Source organism: Castor canadensis, chromosome 7 (assembly GCF_047511655.1).
Source record: "Castor canadensis chromosome 7, mCasCan1.hap1v2, whole genome shotgun sequence".
Taxonomy (NCBI): domain Eukaryota; kingdom Metazoa; phylum Chordata; class Mammalia; order Rodentia; family Castoridae; genus Castor; species Castor canadensis.
In genome coordinates, this window is record NC_133392.1 from 47,483,436 (window position 1) to 47,500,210 (window position 16,775).

General features: G+C 35.9%; 1 protein-coding gene across 1 annotated transcript in view; it reads right to left on the minus strand.

Moving 5' to 3' along the window:
• The window catches only part of Pcdh15 (protocadherin related 15), a 1,704,270-nt gene extending 1,689,687 nt beyond the window's left edge, over positions 1 to 14,583 (minus strand). Inside the window, exon 1 of the mRNA XM_074078885.1 lies at positions 13,643 to 14,583. The gene's annotated coding sequence lies outside the window, so the exon portion shown is untranslated. The remainder of the gene's footprint in view (positions 1 to 13,642) is intronic.
• Positions 14,584 to 16,775: the final 2,192 nt, after the last annotated feature.

Sequence of the window (16,775 nt, forward strand, 5' to 3'; positions counted from 1 at the left end):
AAAAGAAAAGGCAGTAGGAAACCTTAGCATCTCATCCAATTACTTAAAGTAATACATTTAAAATCTTTGAGGACTGCTTTCAATATATCTGCATAGTTTGAATATAATTTTGTAACATTTAAATTCTTAGCCTTTAAGTATTAAAACAGCTACCTATATTTCATTACTAAATTAGCTGAGGGTGATTCACTTTAACCATCACAACAGTTCACTGCCTTCCTGGTGGGAAAACATTGGTTATGTACTTTTAGAATCCTCATCCCATCCTGTCAGTAATTCATGATTGACTTTGCCTCAGATGTCCTAACCCCATTCTTCTAATCTTCTATCTTGATGCTCCGATGAAGATAATTCTTGGGTCAATTACCCAAATCCCTTGAAATGAGTGGGTGGCACTATAGCCTTTCTCTAGCAGCACCTTGTGACTCAGGACTCCTACCTGTACCTCAGAGAGACAGCACCAATAGAAAACATAGCTGAGAAATACATTGTTTTATACTTTAGAATATTTGCCTCATTTTATAGGATATGAATTAGTTATTCAGGTCAACTTTCAAACAAGTACGAAATAATAAAGAACAATAATATCCCCCTTCCCTTCTGTCTACATGATTTAGGGAAAACCAAGAAACAATGCACAGCAGTCACATAAGGATAATTATTTGTGATGATGGTGACAGTGACTCTCAGTTCTTCTGATGTAATTTTAAACCTGCTTAACCAAATGTCTTGAGTAAGTCTGCAAGGTTTTCTCTCCTAAGTTCCTAGTATCACCCTTCTCTGTCTTGGACAAAGTCCCCCCCTTACACACATACACACACACACACACACACACACACACACACACACACACACACAGCTCAAAGCAGTGTGTGCATGTTGATCCAAGCTTCAATTACTGAATATATTTCCAGTTATTTATTGGTATAAATGGCACTGACACAATGAATGACATATTTCTCTACCAATTGGAAGGCAGCAAAAAAATGAAGTAAATATAAAACTGCTTTTGCTGTTTAAATTTTGAAATGTAGGGTGCATATTATTTAACAGTCAGGAAGTATACAGTTCACTCATTCTCTGAGCATATATTACCTAAACAGGAATGTTCATTTTTCTTTTTTTTTTCCTTTTTTCTTTTTATTTATTTATTTATTTTTCATTTATTCACATGTGCATACATTGTTTGGGTCATTTCTCCACCCTGCCCCCCTCAGTTCCAGGCAATCCCTGTGCTGCCCTTATCACTAATTTTGTTGAAGAAATGACATAAGCCTAATAAGGAAGACAAAGCATTTTTGCCAGTTGAGTTAAGGATAACTATATGGAGAGATTCCTACTATTGCTTTCATGTACCCATGTGTTACCACCCATGTTGATTCAACTCTAACTGATCTTTACATTGGTTCCTGATCCCTTGCTCATGATAACCTCTGTCATTTTAAGGTTTCTGTATTAGTTCCTCCGGAGTGGGGAGATCAAACACTTTCAAGTTTTGGGTTTTCTACTTATTCCTATATCTCCCGTATGTGCTCTCCCCTTGTCATGTGATCCAAGTCCAACCACATTGCTGCATTTGCCCTAGATCTATAGTCTGTTTATGAAGGAGAACGTAAGATTTTTGGTCTTCTGAGCCTGGCTGACCTCGCTCATTTTTCTAAAGTCATCACCAAAATACAGACCAGAAGACAGAGAAAACCATTCTTTTTAGAAATTATAATGAATTCAAACACATTCATTAGTTTTATAGCAGCTCTTCCAGTTTCACAGCGAAACATAAAAAGGTCTATGTTATTGGATAGAACACCAACTAGCTATCTAGAGAACTGATATGAAGGAATTTGTTTTACTGTTTTAAATGCATGAGTGATAAAGCAAGACTTTTCGTTCTAATATTATCTTCTTAACAAGAATAATCTATAGTAAAATAATTTAATATACCCTTTCATATAAAGGTGATTTGCACATTAGATATCAGCACAATTTTAAATAGCACATTACAATGATCTTGATTTGAATGACCTTGAAAAAATGTTTTCTACTGATCTTAAATTTGATAATGTTCATATTTTTAAGTGGCCTGGTTACTATTTTTATATGATCAACCTCAACCCATGGGTATTTAAGGAAAACAAAGTGATTAATTTATTCCTAAGAGCCATCTTGGGAATTCTATTGCTTTGCCAAAGATGAGTTAACAACAACTAGTATACAAATCATACTAATATGTTAGTATATGAACAAAATTTATATGGTAGGATCATTATATTATGCCCTGTAATAACACCTGATTAAAATACAAAACATGTCCTATAGAAATAATAGCGAATTTTGACATTAAAATAATGTGAATTAATTTTCCATCTAGAGGAAGCAATAAGATTAATTTGGAGCGTATTTTGATATTATAATTTAAATTCAATAAATGGTCATTAAATGATTATTTATTTGAAAATAATTAAAAATCATATTTTCAATATATTGTAACATAATTAGGTCAGTAAGAATTATATGTAAAAACAGTAAAAATAGAAGACAATCTTAAATATTCAAATGATTGGACAGTGGAAAAGTTTTTTATGTGAATAATTAAAAGCATAAACTACAATGGGAAAGATTAATAGATTTCACATAAACTTTCAAGCAACAAATGCAGGTCAACATATGCTTTATACCAAAAGTTAAATTGGAGATGCCAAATTGTGAAAAATCCTAGTGCACATTAAAAATCAATTACACATTAGAAAAACTATAAATGACATGAAATCCTTTCAGAAACAGAGCTCTATTATTAAATATTGTCATATTTTAAAAACACCAAATACAAAATAAGAATAAAATGGGAAAATATATTACTGAATAATAATAGCTTCCTCTCCAGAGTACATAGTATAATCCAACCATATTTCAACAATAGATGGTTATTGCAAGAAAGTAATTGAAGGTGTGCACAAACATATACAAGGATATTTCTAGGAGCAATGTTTATAATGATGTGAACTTGATGCCATAATAGAGAAAGAGTACCAAGTATAAGGAAGCATTTATAATCTGGAGTCAGATGGTCCAGATTCTAAATGAGATGGGATTTTCTGTTACAACTTGTAAATACCTTCCAGAAAGTTGCTTTATTATTTCTGAAATTCCTACATTTCCAAAAATGGAACCCAGTTTTTAAGACAAAAATATTCAAATAATAAATATTGTCAGAAAAATCAATTAAAAAATACACAGTAGAACAAAACACATCAGTGAATGTAATTCAATAAGGTACCAGGTTGTAACACTATTAATGGAACTACATAATATTGCTCAATCATTGAGTGGTAAAGGTAGTGCCATAAAATTATGCTAAGTAAGTTCATTAATAACAAAAATAGCTTATTTTATTTCAATGAAAAAGATCTAGAAAAATAATTACAGGCAACTAAAAACTAAGATATTTTTCAGTGGTAAGATTAATGACATTTTTGTTTATTTTTCTAGTCTTTGTTATTTTGATGTTAGAAAATAAAAATAACATTCTGAGTGATGTAGAAGTTTGTACCAAACAGTAAGGTATGTTTAACAGTATCCCACCTACAGTTCAGTTGGTGGGCAGCAAGGAAAATTTTTAGGATCTGGAAAGCTGTGAGGCATATTATGTGGTACTGACACTGATAATCCATGAAGACTGAGGTGACAGGAAATAGATTTGTCTTAGAAAATGTAGGTGAGAAAACATAATAATATCATATGATAGTTGGTTCCTGCATTAGTAAGTGCGATGGTTAATTTTACTAACTTGAGGAGGACCAGATAAGACACCTGACCAAAAAACAACAAAATAAAACAAAAAATTAAATTAAGAGATAAGTGTAGTGTACTTTATGCCTGCAATCACAGCATTTGAAAGGTAGAGGCATGAGGGCTAAGGATAGCCTGGACTATATAGCAAGATCCTGTTTCAAAAACAAAACAAAAATGAGTAAGTAAAACAGTAAATTTGGGTTGCAGGTGTGGCTCAAGTTGTAGAGCTCTTGACTAGCAAGTACAAGGCCTGAAGAATCCCTGAGCAGAAAACTCCGGTTAATCTTCAGAACCTTGCAGACTTGCAGACATAAGCAAAACATAACGAACTATTTTTGGTAATAAAAGAAAGTCAGAATTTAACTTCTACCAATAAGTAGCAACCAAGAAACTTACAAAGTTAGGGACTTTTCAGTGTGGCAGGCCAGATAAGGCAACTGCAGAATAGTAACAAATCACTATTTTTTTCTTTTTACTTCTCCATTTCTATTATAGAAGTTACTCTTTTGCTCCCTCTTCCTCTGAGGAGTCACTTCTCTTTTGGTGCTGCCCAATTGTTAAATTGGCTTAGCGCTAAATTTTACCACTGACTTATTAAGTCTACAGCTTGCAGACCAGGCATCATCAGAAACCTGACTCCATAATTCTGTGAGTCAATTCTCATATTAAATTGCCTCTTATACATCTGAGTATCTATGTTATGTTTCTCTGGCAGCCCTGACTAGTGTAGCAAGGTATTACCAGGATTGCTAATCTGCAAACAGGAATGAAATGGAGTATATTCTACAATGATATCATTGACTATGGATCACCATTTCTTTTCTTTCCCAACAGTGGTAATTTTATAGTTTTCCTGACCCCATTTGACATTACATACTGAGTGTGTGGTAGAGCAAATAGATTTTATTTATAAGTTCTAAAGAAAAAGAGTATAACCAGACCTCATGTGGAGACTTAATACTAGAGAATGCTCATATTAATGACACTTCTCTAATAAAAGGTTTAATCTTCACCACAATTACTGCAAACAATAAGACTAAAATAATATTCAGTGTGTTCATGAAAGTCCAATAATATGCTCATATTTTTGCTGCTGTAAACCTCACAAAAGCAAACGAATAGTTCAGTAGATCAATGAGTATCACCAGAATTATATCACTGAACATTGCACTGTGATGGAATGTAATTTCTGACATAGCCAGATGATTCCCTAGCAGGCAAATCCTCTGAGTTTACATTCTCTAACAATTAGTGAACACGTATCCAGACAAATGGTATTGATTCTATATTGTTTTAGAATGAAATTACCTAATAACTTCCCCAGTCCTCCTTCTTTTAATTCTTATCTTCTTAATTATCTGTCTGATAATGATCATTTAAATTAGGAAAACTCTTATTACATTACATCCTTCAGTTTAGTATGGTATTTAGTAAGATACTTTGGCTACAGTTGCAAAGCCAAAGTCTTCACCTGAAAGATGTATCTTTCATTCATATTAATGAGGTTTTAGGACTAAACACAATTCTAAGACTTTATTTTCCATCTAAACTTTTAAGCTAATTTTGCTCTAACTTTTACTCAATGGTACTGAATAAGAAAGGAGCCTGAAGGACATTGCTTTTTTCTGAAAAACAAATGAAAGTAAAAAGACATGTAGTTCCTATAAATTCAATTCTAAAGAAATCAGGATAGAATGCAGTGTCCCCAAAACAAGAAATATAATTTTTTTTTAATAATTGTGCTTTCATTTCAGATAATTTTAACACAAATAGAGATATAAAATAAATACAATTCCAGAAGAAATCCAGGTTGTTTTTATTCATTGCAGTGTTTGTTTAATTGTAACTATTCAAAAGCAAAGAAGAATGCCAGTAAAACTATCTTCCTTTTGTTAATTTGTTTCTTCATTTTTAATTGAACCAGTCATTCAATAGGAAAATTCACTTAGCTAAAACTTTTTTAGTTATCCTCTCAAAAAATTTAAGGTAGGTGCTATTTGTTGTAGGTTTTTGTCTGTGAATTAATTAATGCTAGAAAATTGAACATTCCAAAAAGTGCTCTGATAGCAACAATAATGAGCAAGTTTAACAGTAGTTTCATTTAAATATATATGTGTGTTTCATTTTATATATGTATATTTGTGTGTGTAAGTCTTTTTATACGCATCAACCAAAAATTCATATTGATTTCATGTTTTCTATTGGTTTTCCTCAAAGTTGTTCAAAATGTTTACCTTTAAAGAGCCCGAACTCTGTCAAGCACTAACATAACCACGATACTTCAAGTCTTGCAACACTCACAAGATACAAGCAGTCAGGAAAGTGAAGCACAAAAGCTCTAAGAAAAACATCCAGCTTCAAAGAAAGTAGACATTGCATTCAGGATGCTCAAGTACTCACCTTGAACCATAACTACTGCTGTGTATTGACCTAAAGAAGCCTAGGAGGCAATTCATTCATTAGCAGTCACATTATGAAGAGTATTCTTTGCCCACCAATATCACAATATGTGTGAATACTCATGAAGAGAATATACCTAAATATGATGAGAAATGAATCAAGAACTCCTATTGAACTTTGTGAAACATAAAGGAATTCAGTAAAGTTTGGTTTTAAGTTAAATATCAAATTGTAAAAAATGCAAACAATAAAAGCAGGATTGTAAAGGTACTCTCTCAACACTTGCAGATAAAATTCTTTTTAAGAAACAGCTATACATTGAAAAAATTCACCCACATATATTGACCTAACAATCCAATATCCTTTGTGATTTAAATGCTAAAACTAGGGATTCTTCCTTTAGTGAAAGAAAAAAAGATATCAAATAATCATACAGTTAACTTCTAAGAATTTAAAACATATACCTCAAAGTTAAAACATTTTTAAAACATTATGCAGGTAAAAACGTCATTAGAAGAGGAAATTCTTATGGATAAAAAGCAATCACTAGCACTGGGGTTGACCTTAGTAAGGATGAAACTCTTAATACTATAGGTGATGGTATTTATTTGAAATACCATCAAGAACCCTTAGAAGGTACAAATCAAGAACACAATGTCTGGATCCTTGATCTGAATCCACAGCCTTATTTTCTTGACTGAGTAACTCTGAATAAAGATTTTAACTTTCTCAAACATACATTTCTTATCTATAAGCTGGAGAAATTACAACACTTCAGGAAGGTACAGGATTAAGTGAGTAATAAATGTAAAGTACTAAAAGCAGTAATAGGCACAAAGTAACTACTGCATATAGATCATCAAAATGTTAGAGCCTATATAGGCATGTAGTTATTTTGCAAATATAAAGATATTACATGCATACTTAAAATTTCTAAAATGTGTTTTTCATTATTTGTCATGTAGAAAAGTATATATTTCCAGGTGAAGAATAGTACTGAACGCAGTAGTCACATACAATATTTATTTTAAATACTGGAATGCCTCAATTTCAATTGTTTTAAAGCTGATTCAGTGAGTTTTCTTTGCGTAGCTTTTTACTTGTAATTAATTTTGCCTAGAGACATTAGTATATTTTCCTAATATTGAATTCCTAAACTTATAATGCTTCTTTGTCTGTAAAGAACATGGGACTGGACATGGTGGCTCATGTCTGTAATCCCACCTACTCAGGAGGCAGAGATCTGGAGGATCACAGTTTGAAGCTAGGCAAATAGTTTGTGAGATCCTATCTCGAAAAAATCCATCACAAATGAAAGGGCTGGTAGAGTGGCCCAAGGTGTAGGAGGTACTGTTCTCTTGCTCACCCTCTGCTTTGTTTGTAATAACTGATATGCCCTGACTTAAGTAAGTGTTCACAATTGATAATATAAACTCATTGTGCTTTTCCAGCAAGTTTAATCTGTTCTTTGTGAAACAAGATGTTTATGGTGGGTTTGTGATTCCTTCATACATTTTAACAGTCCTCAGTATATCATGGACCAGATGTATTCTAAAAGCGAATAGCAAAGCATTGCTAAAACTAAGTCCACACCATCTATTTCACAGTGTGAATAACTGTGGGAGCTGGGGAATTTTGTTCATACTTTAAAAATCTCTCTTTGGGGTTGTTTGCAAGTGTGTTCTGTGAATTTTCATTAGATCATAACTTTTGCATCTCTGGTTACAAAAATCGAGACTTAAATTAGACCATGTCACAGTAGATACCAAAAGTACATATATCTATGGAGGTTTTAAATTATATGCTGTTTTAAGTTAACCTACATTTTAGAAAATTAAGGATGGAAAATCATAATACCAGGTAATTTGATATCGCAGACTACTTAATGCATTATATGTACTTTTAACAATTTTTAGAATTTTATAAAGAAATCTACAATTCCAAGTGTCTCATATTTGTACCCTGAAAATTTATTATTTTATTTTCAATAAGTGAGTATCATATTCCTCAGAAGAAATAATAAAACTTAATATTAAGTTTTTATGTTTATTACAAAGTCAGAGAAAATATATGCTAGAGTGGTATCATAATTAATATTGAGGTTTTTTTAATTATATTCAACTTTCAGGATTTAACACCTGTAACAAGTACTATGAAAAAAAGTGCAGATAATGATACCAGGTCAACTTTAAATACTGCATATATCTTTACAGCTAAAGATGCTTTTAATAATTTTAAATTTTGTTCAACACTTATGAACCCATTTCAAACAGCATAAAATGATATGCATATGCTAATATAATATTTAGTAAAATTTTTTCTGAATACATTCACATATTATTTCAATGTTACAAAACTTTTTTTAAAATAGCAATTACCTTCTGTTGATCCAGTTATCAAATCATAACTTTACTGAACTCAATTTTTATTCTTCTAAGTATATTGAAATCTATAAATAATAATTTAAAAAGCATTTAACTTTTTGTTTTAGCCATAAAAATAATGACAACTAGGAAACTTTGGTTTTTTAATTTATGCCTGTTTGATTGTTAGTTTTCTTTCTAAGATTTTTCAGTAGAGAAATTTTTTGCGTAAGATTTAAAGATCACTTAATAATTAATTATTTAGGAATAGGAAAAGGAATGAAAATAATACAGATAAAAAGATAAATCTACAAAAAAATTTAATATATATGCACATAAACATTCATCATACACATCATGTATGTGATTTCTTAATATTTGGGGTATGTATAAAAAAGATAAAATTGGGCTGGAGGCATGGCTCAAGGGGAAGAGTCCATGTCTAGCAGGCACGAAAATACTTAAAATCACATAAATCATTTCTAATGTTTTATTCATTTTTAAAATGTGTGCCAATATCTGTTTCACTCTATCTATGCTGCTTTAGGATGCAATCCAGCAACATTTAAGTGTAAAGAATATTTCTTCATAAATGTTAGACATTTTATTTAAATTATAAGCATTTTGCTAAAAAGTAACCAAGGAGATTTACTCCTTAGAAGACAAATATAGTTTTAAGAATAAAGAAAAAATAATCACTTTTCACCCAGAATCAACCTTTTAGTTGGCGTCACACAAAATTTCTCAAATTGGCAAAAGAACTTAAGAAAGAGGCAAATTGTGAATGCCTTTCCCCAACTCTCAAACGAAATATGGACTGGACCCAACTACCATTATTTCTTCTGCCTTTTAGATTTGCTCAGCCTACTACAGATAAGTCTTCTAGTTTGATCCCATTCATAAATCTGCGCAAAAGGCAAGGCTAGAACAGCAGTGGATCTACCATGTGGTCCACTTTTATGACAAATTTCTAGTCCCTGAACTTTAACTTCTGTTTGTGAATTTTTGTTAAATGCTTGTGTCCTATCCTACTTGCCCAAATCTGATTTTGTGCAAAAATTTGTTTCTTATTTCTCCTGAGAACTTTGGGTAAGTGCTGGCACTCTATGAGACATCAAAGCAGCAGCCCTCAACCATGATGCAATGTGGCTATGATGGGTTTGTGAAAGCAAACCTTCACAAGAGATATGTGTTAAGATTTATCTTTCTTTGGTGGTCCTCTTTTAAAATGTAACAATCCTATTGAATGAATTAATTCACTGACTATTAGTGAGAATGGACCTTTTGATGATATAGGTGAATTCACTGTAACACAAATGGAATGTGTGCATGAGGAGACATTCTAATTTCATGAGCAAGGGGCAGAGAATAAATCCAACATTGTGGTTGATAAAAATATGTATTTCTAACACATGTAAAAATCATCTAAGAATTCTTATCTTCTATAGATATGATGTCACTTATGTCACCACAGAAAAACAAGAGGGGAGAAAATATAGCAGTGATAGCTACTAGATCCTTTTGGACAGAGATTGGGGAGTTGTTTTTTATCTTGTTGTAGTTTTTAAAGAAGTCCTTGTCAATAATTGGAAATAAGAACCTCTAACAAATACCTATTGGTTTAGCGGAGGAAAGCTTCCATAAAATCTATCATTAGAGAAAGTTCCAATATTTCCATTGGTATAAATGTTGCTAAAGATAGTTCAAAGGGCAGAATTATTCAAAATATTATGCATCACAATAGCACCACCATGTGGACTACTCTCTTTCACCCCATGGGGAAAGAAGCTATGTGCCAGAGAAAGTTCCTAGATTTATAAAACAATATTCTCTCACTGTGGAATCAGTGGTGCCATCACTTGACAAAGCAACCCTCTAAACTCTGGCAGGAATCATGGGTTCTGTGACATTATGTTTTATTCTCCCTATTTCATTTCTGATATCTGGGATTTGGGGACCATAAGAATCAAAAGCATCCTTTCTTTTGGTAAAGTTACTTTGCTAGGATTAAACAAGTTTCATGATTTCATTCAAGGGCTTGCAACTTCTTAGGGTGACACCAACTAAGGAGATGTTTTGAACCTCTAATAGGAGGTTAAAAAAACATAAACTCAAAAATAACCTTATAAGTACATTAATCTCTGCTGTTACTAGAAAGGACACATTTTCATGAAAGCTGTATTTTGAACTTCAACCTGCACATGATTTAATATAGAAACTAATAAATCCTTTGACATAGCATAAAGCAACTTTGGGAAATGCCAGTTGACTGAAGTTTTTTGTGTTTTTTAAAGAAAATGCAATATTCTATTCCTTTATACAAATATGATACTGTAGTGTTATTACATAAGGTTTCAAAGTACTGGAGAACTATAAAACATATTTTATACAAGCAGCACTTCATAAAAAGTCTTAAAGAAATTAGAGTTCTGACCCCAAAGTGTTAATGAACACCACGTAAGTAGAAGACCGTGGTGTTGAATGGCTAAACTTTTTTGGCTGGAGAAATTTAGAATTTCGTGGGAATGTCATTTAAAAAAAAATCCAAAGAATACTACTGGTTTGTGATTTCCTCAAGCACTTATTTATTTTTATGTATCATTGTGCAGTTTTATTAACAGAAATAGAGATTTACTAGAAAAACTGATTATTGAGATTTTTAAGTTTTACTTTTTGTGTTTTGTCACAGAAAAAATCTGAACAACTTTGTTTTACTAATAAAAATATAAATATGTAAACATATGAAATACAAAAAGTAAGCGTTTAAAAAATTCCTCTAACAAGGGAGTGAAAAACACAATGTTTACTTCAAGTTACCATCTCAGGAAAGCCATTAATACTTCGATTTTTTTAAACCTGGACCTCAATAATGGTGAAGAACTTCCTTCACCTTATTATCAGTGATTTCCAGTTTTAATTTTAAACACCCAGCATTCAGGACTGTGCACACATAAACAACAGATTTGTATTTCCTAATGGGACAAGCAGAAGAATATAACAGCATTGTAAAAGAAAGATAATGTAAACTTAAGAATATTACAATTACTGGGAAATCATCTTATGCCAGTAGCATACCCTCCCTCAAAAAGCAAGTTCACTACTACTAAACCTGTAATTTTTATAGGATGATTCTTGAAGGAGAAGAACAAGAATCACCCATGATGCTAAGCATATAACTAGTTAACTGAACACTCCTATATTTTGTGGGTCATAAATTGCAATTGTTACACATACTCAGGTGTTAAAGTTTGAGAAAGAAAAACTCTCCTATGCCCTGAAATTAGTTTACCTGAAAGTCAATAACTGCAAATGATAGCTGTTCATTTTCTTAGAGTTTTCAAGTTCTTCATACAAAAGCAGATCTAAGAAGAGTAGAATTTCTACTGAAAATAATTCACATTCACACACACACATACACACACACACACACACCCCTTCAAGTTTTGCTTTATTTAATTTCCTTCTTTTCTACAGTAGCCTGATTTTTCTTAAGTATATAGTTCATGTTTCTAACTTAGTAGGGCCTCTCACCACTTCAGTTGTGTTTTGCTCTTCCTTTACCTTCCATGTACCACCCACCCCTCCTATCTGGTTCAACAGGAGATCTGGACACACTCAGTATCTACGCAAACAACTCCATAAAACGTATGGTCAATGCATTATTTCCATTTAGGATAACTTGAGCTGCTCTGTGAAGAAGAAAACATGAGTGGAAAGGTCTATTACCCACAGGGAGATTTAGCTCAAGATTGGAAGCTACCAGTGCACAGGAGTAAGAGAAAAAAAGAGACTGGGAAAAAAGGAAGGAAGGAAGGAAAGAAAAAGAAAGGGAACAGCCCTTTCACATTTCACTAGTTGCAGTTTATATAAAAGGCACTTTGTGGAGGGGAAATGGCATGCTTTATTGAGGCCAGATCCTGGACCTTTATAGGACATCCTGGAATCTATAACACAAGCATGTGAGGAAGTGAATAAATCTATCCAACGTTATTCTATTCCCACAAATGAGATTGGAAATGAAATGTAACAGCAGTCTCTCTATGGAGCCAAATATTGCAAGCTCCGAATACTAACTGGTTCATTTATTTCACTGATTACCATATGTAGCTATGAAATTCTGAGCCTTGATTTTCAATAAACCACCCTCTTAAAGTTAACTTGCCTGTCTATTTGCATCTATGTATTCATATTCTTGCCACTCAAGTTTTAATATTGATTTTTTAATTTTTCCAGTTATAGTTTGCCAAAATTCAACGATCATTTCTATCTTTTCATGCAATTCAAATTTAACAATGTGCAAAAGTAAGGATCAGTTGCACACTCTGCATATGAAATCTTACCATGCTGAATTGCGTTTACAATATTTAATTCAGTCTTACCCCAAATTGCCTTTCAACTAAAAAGGGTCAGATATTTAAATAAAAACTTCAGGCAAGACTCCCATGATCCTTGCACACAGTAAAAGTGTTCCACTCTCTCTACAATCACTGTGCTTTGATAACGGAGTACACATTGAAACGGGGAGAGAGAGAGAGAGAGAGAGAGAGAGAGAGAGAGAGAGAGAGAGAGAGAGATTACCTTGTCCTTGATATCTACACTTCAAGATAGATTCTGGAGACCCCCCCCCTCCCGTTTACATATAATGGGACAAGCCGTTTCCATTCACTACATCTGGACATTAAGAAAACTTGCACAGGGGAAAACTTTTGGACGAGAATGAAGATGATTTCTGAGCTATTGTCGCAGTTATATTTGACACTTGACATTGATTTCCCATAATTCTTGCCCACAAGAAACACATCCTTTATTAAATTGGCTAAAATCAAGTTGCATTCTCAAAATCTACAAGGTATCAACTTCCTTGGCAAGATCGCATTCCCTCAACACAACCATGTATGGAAGGGTCAGGGCATGCTGGCAGTGAGAAGTATGGGTGCGTTAGATTTGCTTATTCCTGAGCTTGAATCTAAAAGATGGGGGGTGGTGCTAACAGAAACGAGGGTGATAAAAATGTCTCTGCTCCATGAAACCAGTCATCCTTTTGCATTCTGAGCTCAAGAAGAAAAACAGGATCCCACCCCCTTACCTACCTCCAGTGAGGCTCCAGTGAGCATCCGCCGGCGTCCTCCACTCAGCTTCTTCCGCAGCAGCAGACGCACAAAACCTGAGCAGCCAGGGATTTAGGTCCCGCAAAGCGCTCCTGCGAAGCGCTTCGCTCTTGAATAGTTACCAGTTGAGAAAAAAAGGACAGAGACGCGCAACCAGAATAGTGATTAAAATCCAATGTGTGGGCACCAGAGTCCCGGAAGGTTGCAGTTTCTCTTCTGCGCCCTTACCCAGCTCTTCCTCTTGGCAAAGGGTCACCCAGGGAGCCCCGGGCAGGCAGCAGCTCCTTCTCTTGTGCTCCCTCTGGCCGCGCCAGTCTCCCCTGGCTCTGCCACACTGCGCGCCGGGTATCCACTCCCCGCACAGATAAAGGGCTGGCGGAGACAACGCGGGGGGGAGGAGGATGGGTTAAAATGATAGGTCTTTTGGGTAAGGGAGAAAAACTTTGATGTTGCAAGCTCACACATAGGACTGAGAAGAAATCAAAACAAGTTGCAGGTGCAGATTCACGGAGAACGCTTTCACCAGTTCAGAGAAAAAAATCAACCCCACCAAAATCAGACAAATCTCTCTGTTCCTTGAGCGATCCCCTGGCGCACCTAGCAATCTTTGATCTTCCAGTCCACCAGAAAAGGACAGGGCATGGGGAGTCCTGTTGGTTCACGCCCCGGGAGCAAACACCAAATGTGCCTCCCGCTGGAGATGTTGGCGGGGACTCTGTGCAAAGAAGATAGAGACAAACGCAGCTCCGGGAAGAGAAGGGGGAGTAGGAGCTTTCGCCTCCAAACGCAGAGGCGCTTCTCCCTTCAAGCAAAGTGACTGCTACTAAGTCTGTTCTCTCCTGCGCAAGGAGAGACACATTTAAAGGCCTGAACGGACGTCAGTACCAGCCGAGGTGGTGGGGTGAGCGCCAGGTCTCCCCGCCCCACCGGTTGTAGCGCACACAGGGAAATCTGCTGCTCGCGAGGCTATGAGTGGCTGACTTGGGAAAGAAAAGTGCTCTGGTGGCTCGGCGGGATGTCAGCCCCCTCGCCCGCCCTCCTCCACTCCCCAAGCCCATCATCCGAGCCGGTATACCGGTGGCAATTCTGCTGTGTGAGCGCTTGCAGAATTGAACAGAGCAGGAGCTGCTTGGACAGGGTCTGACCACTCTGCGAGCGGGCACTCAGAGTTGGGTCACCAAGATGCTCAACACCTGGTTATCAGAGAAATCACTTTCCTCTTTCACTGTTTGTTTGAGTCATCATTCTGATTCACTTCACAAAGTTAGTTGAAATCCACCGAGACATGTTTTACCTAAAATGGATCAGACTTTCCAGTCATGAAAATAATAATCTTAACTCCCTCCCTTACCTTCCCCCCTCCCCGACGGTGGTGATTTTGATTTTTAGAGACCCAATTGTAACTTAAGAGCCTTTGCACTGGGAAGTCGTAGTTCATAAAGGAATACCTTAATATATGTGACATTTTGTAAGGCTTTTGTAACAATTTCCAGTTGGCATTGAGAAATTTAATGAAAATATTTTTGTCCGTTGTGAAATGACCGATTCTGTTTCCAAATGATTTTTATATTTTTACCAGCAAAATGATATATCAGCTATATATTTAAAGGGACAGAATTAGATTAAACAGAAGTGGATAACTAATTCAGAAATTAGAATTCCTATTTCCACTGTACTTTCCTACAATCCCTTCAGGAAAAGGAAATCACTATCTGAACTTTTAGCAGCCCAGGCTCTGTGCGGGGCACCCTGATACTTGAGGTGTAGAAAGTTGTGAAATAGTAACGCAATGCAGTCTCAAGACCAAAGGAATGTGACTGCCAAGGCACATACTACTAGTTTTTTTCCCTCTGTTTATGTAGCTTCAACCTGACTGATTTAGACTCCCTTTGATCACACTCAGTTCAAGCTTTTTAAACATGGCATAAAGACAAATTCCATCAGAGAGCAGGCTCCATATTTATTCCAGCTTGTACAACCACCCAGCGGCTCTCCCTCTAGCGGCTGTCCAGGGTTAAACATACTCTCTCCTGTTTCTCTCTCTCTCTCTCTCTCTCTCTCTCTCTCTCTCTCTCTCTCTCTCTCTCTCTCGCTCTTCCCCTCTCTTCTCCTCTCCTTCTATAGCTTTCTTTCACGTTGGCCCTGAGCTGAGAGGGTCCGATTAGATTTTATGGAAGGACATTACTATGAAGGCATTGGAAATTGGAAAACCCATCATGGTGATAGCATTTTTACTCTTTATGGTGAACACACTCAGAAAAAAATTGGCAGAGGAGAGGAGGTGGAACATTGAAAGACTTTGAAAAAGCATTTATAGAAGATCAACTTTAATTTTTCTTTACATAAACAGATTTTCCGTGGTTTTTGTTGACGCCTACACTCCTCTCCTCTACTGGGTTCCATGTCTTTTAAACCCAGCACATCATCAAAATGCTTTGAAGTTGAAAAAGAGCTGAGAAGGCGCTGGGTTTGCCTGGATCCCCTACTACAGTTCACCCCATCCCAAATTTTCGATTTTGAGGCTTCCGGGCGACAAGTGACTTCAGAGAAGTCACTTCAGCTCCCACTTCTATTCTTGGCTCAGTCTTCAGGCGCAGGCAGAAGGTACAAGAACCTGGGTGCAAAAGGGACTGCGCCCACTCCCCTTCCAGCGGGACCCCAGCACCCGCTAAACGCACCTGGCCGGAACAGGCTTTTTGCCCACAGCCTCAGGATGGGACCGGACTCAGGAGCTAGGTCTATGATTAAATCCAGATCATTTGGGCAACGGGAAGAAGGCCGCCCCCTTCGCTATTGGAGACCAGTTCCTTAGGATCCACCCGTAAGTCTGTGCCTTTTTCACCATGAGCGCCGAAGGGCGGAGAACCCTAGGCCAAGCTGATTTCGCCCTGCTGCTGTGGGTCAACACCGCGCCCACCTGCGCGCCTGCCCGCCAGGAAGGAATCCCGGTACATTTTTAAACCCTTAACGCCGCTGGAAAAGGCCTAATACCTTATGGAAGGTTTCCGAGCCCGAAATGTACCGCCATCCTTCCCTGACACTCGCAGGGAGGCTCTGACTGAAAGCCACGCAGAAGGGGCCTCGCCCTCAGAGACGCGCGCGTCCGAAAAGTAAA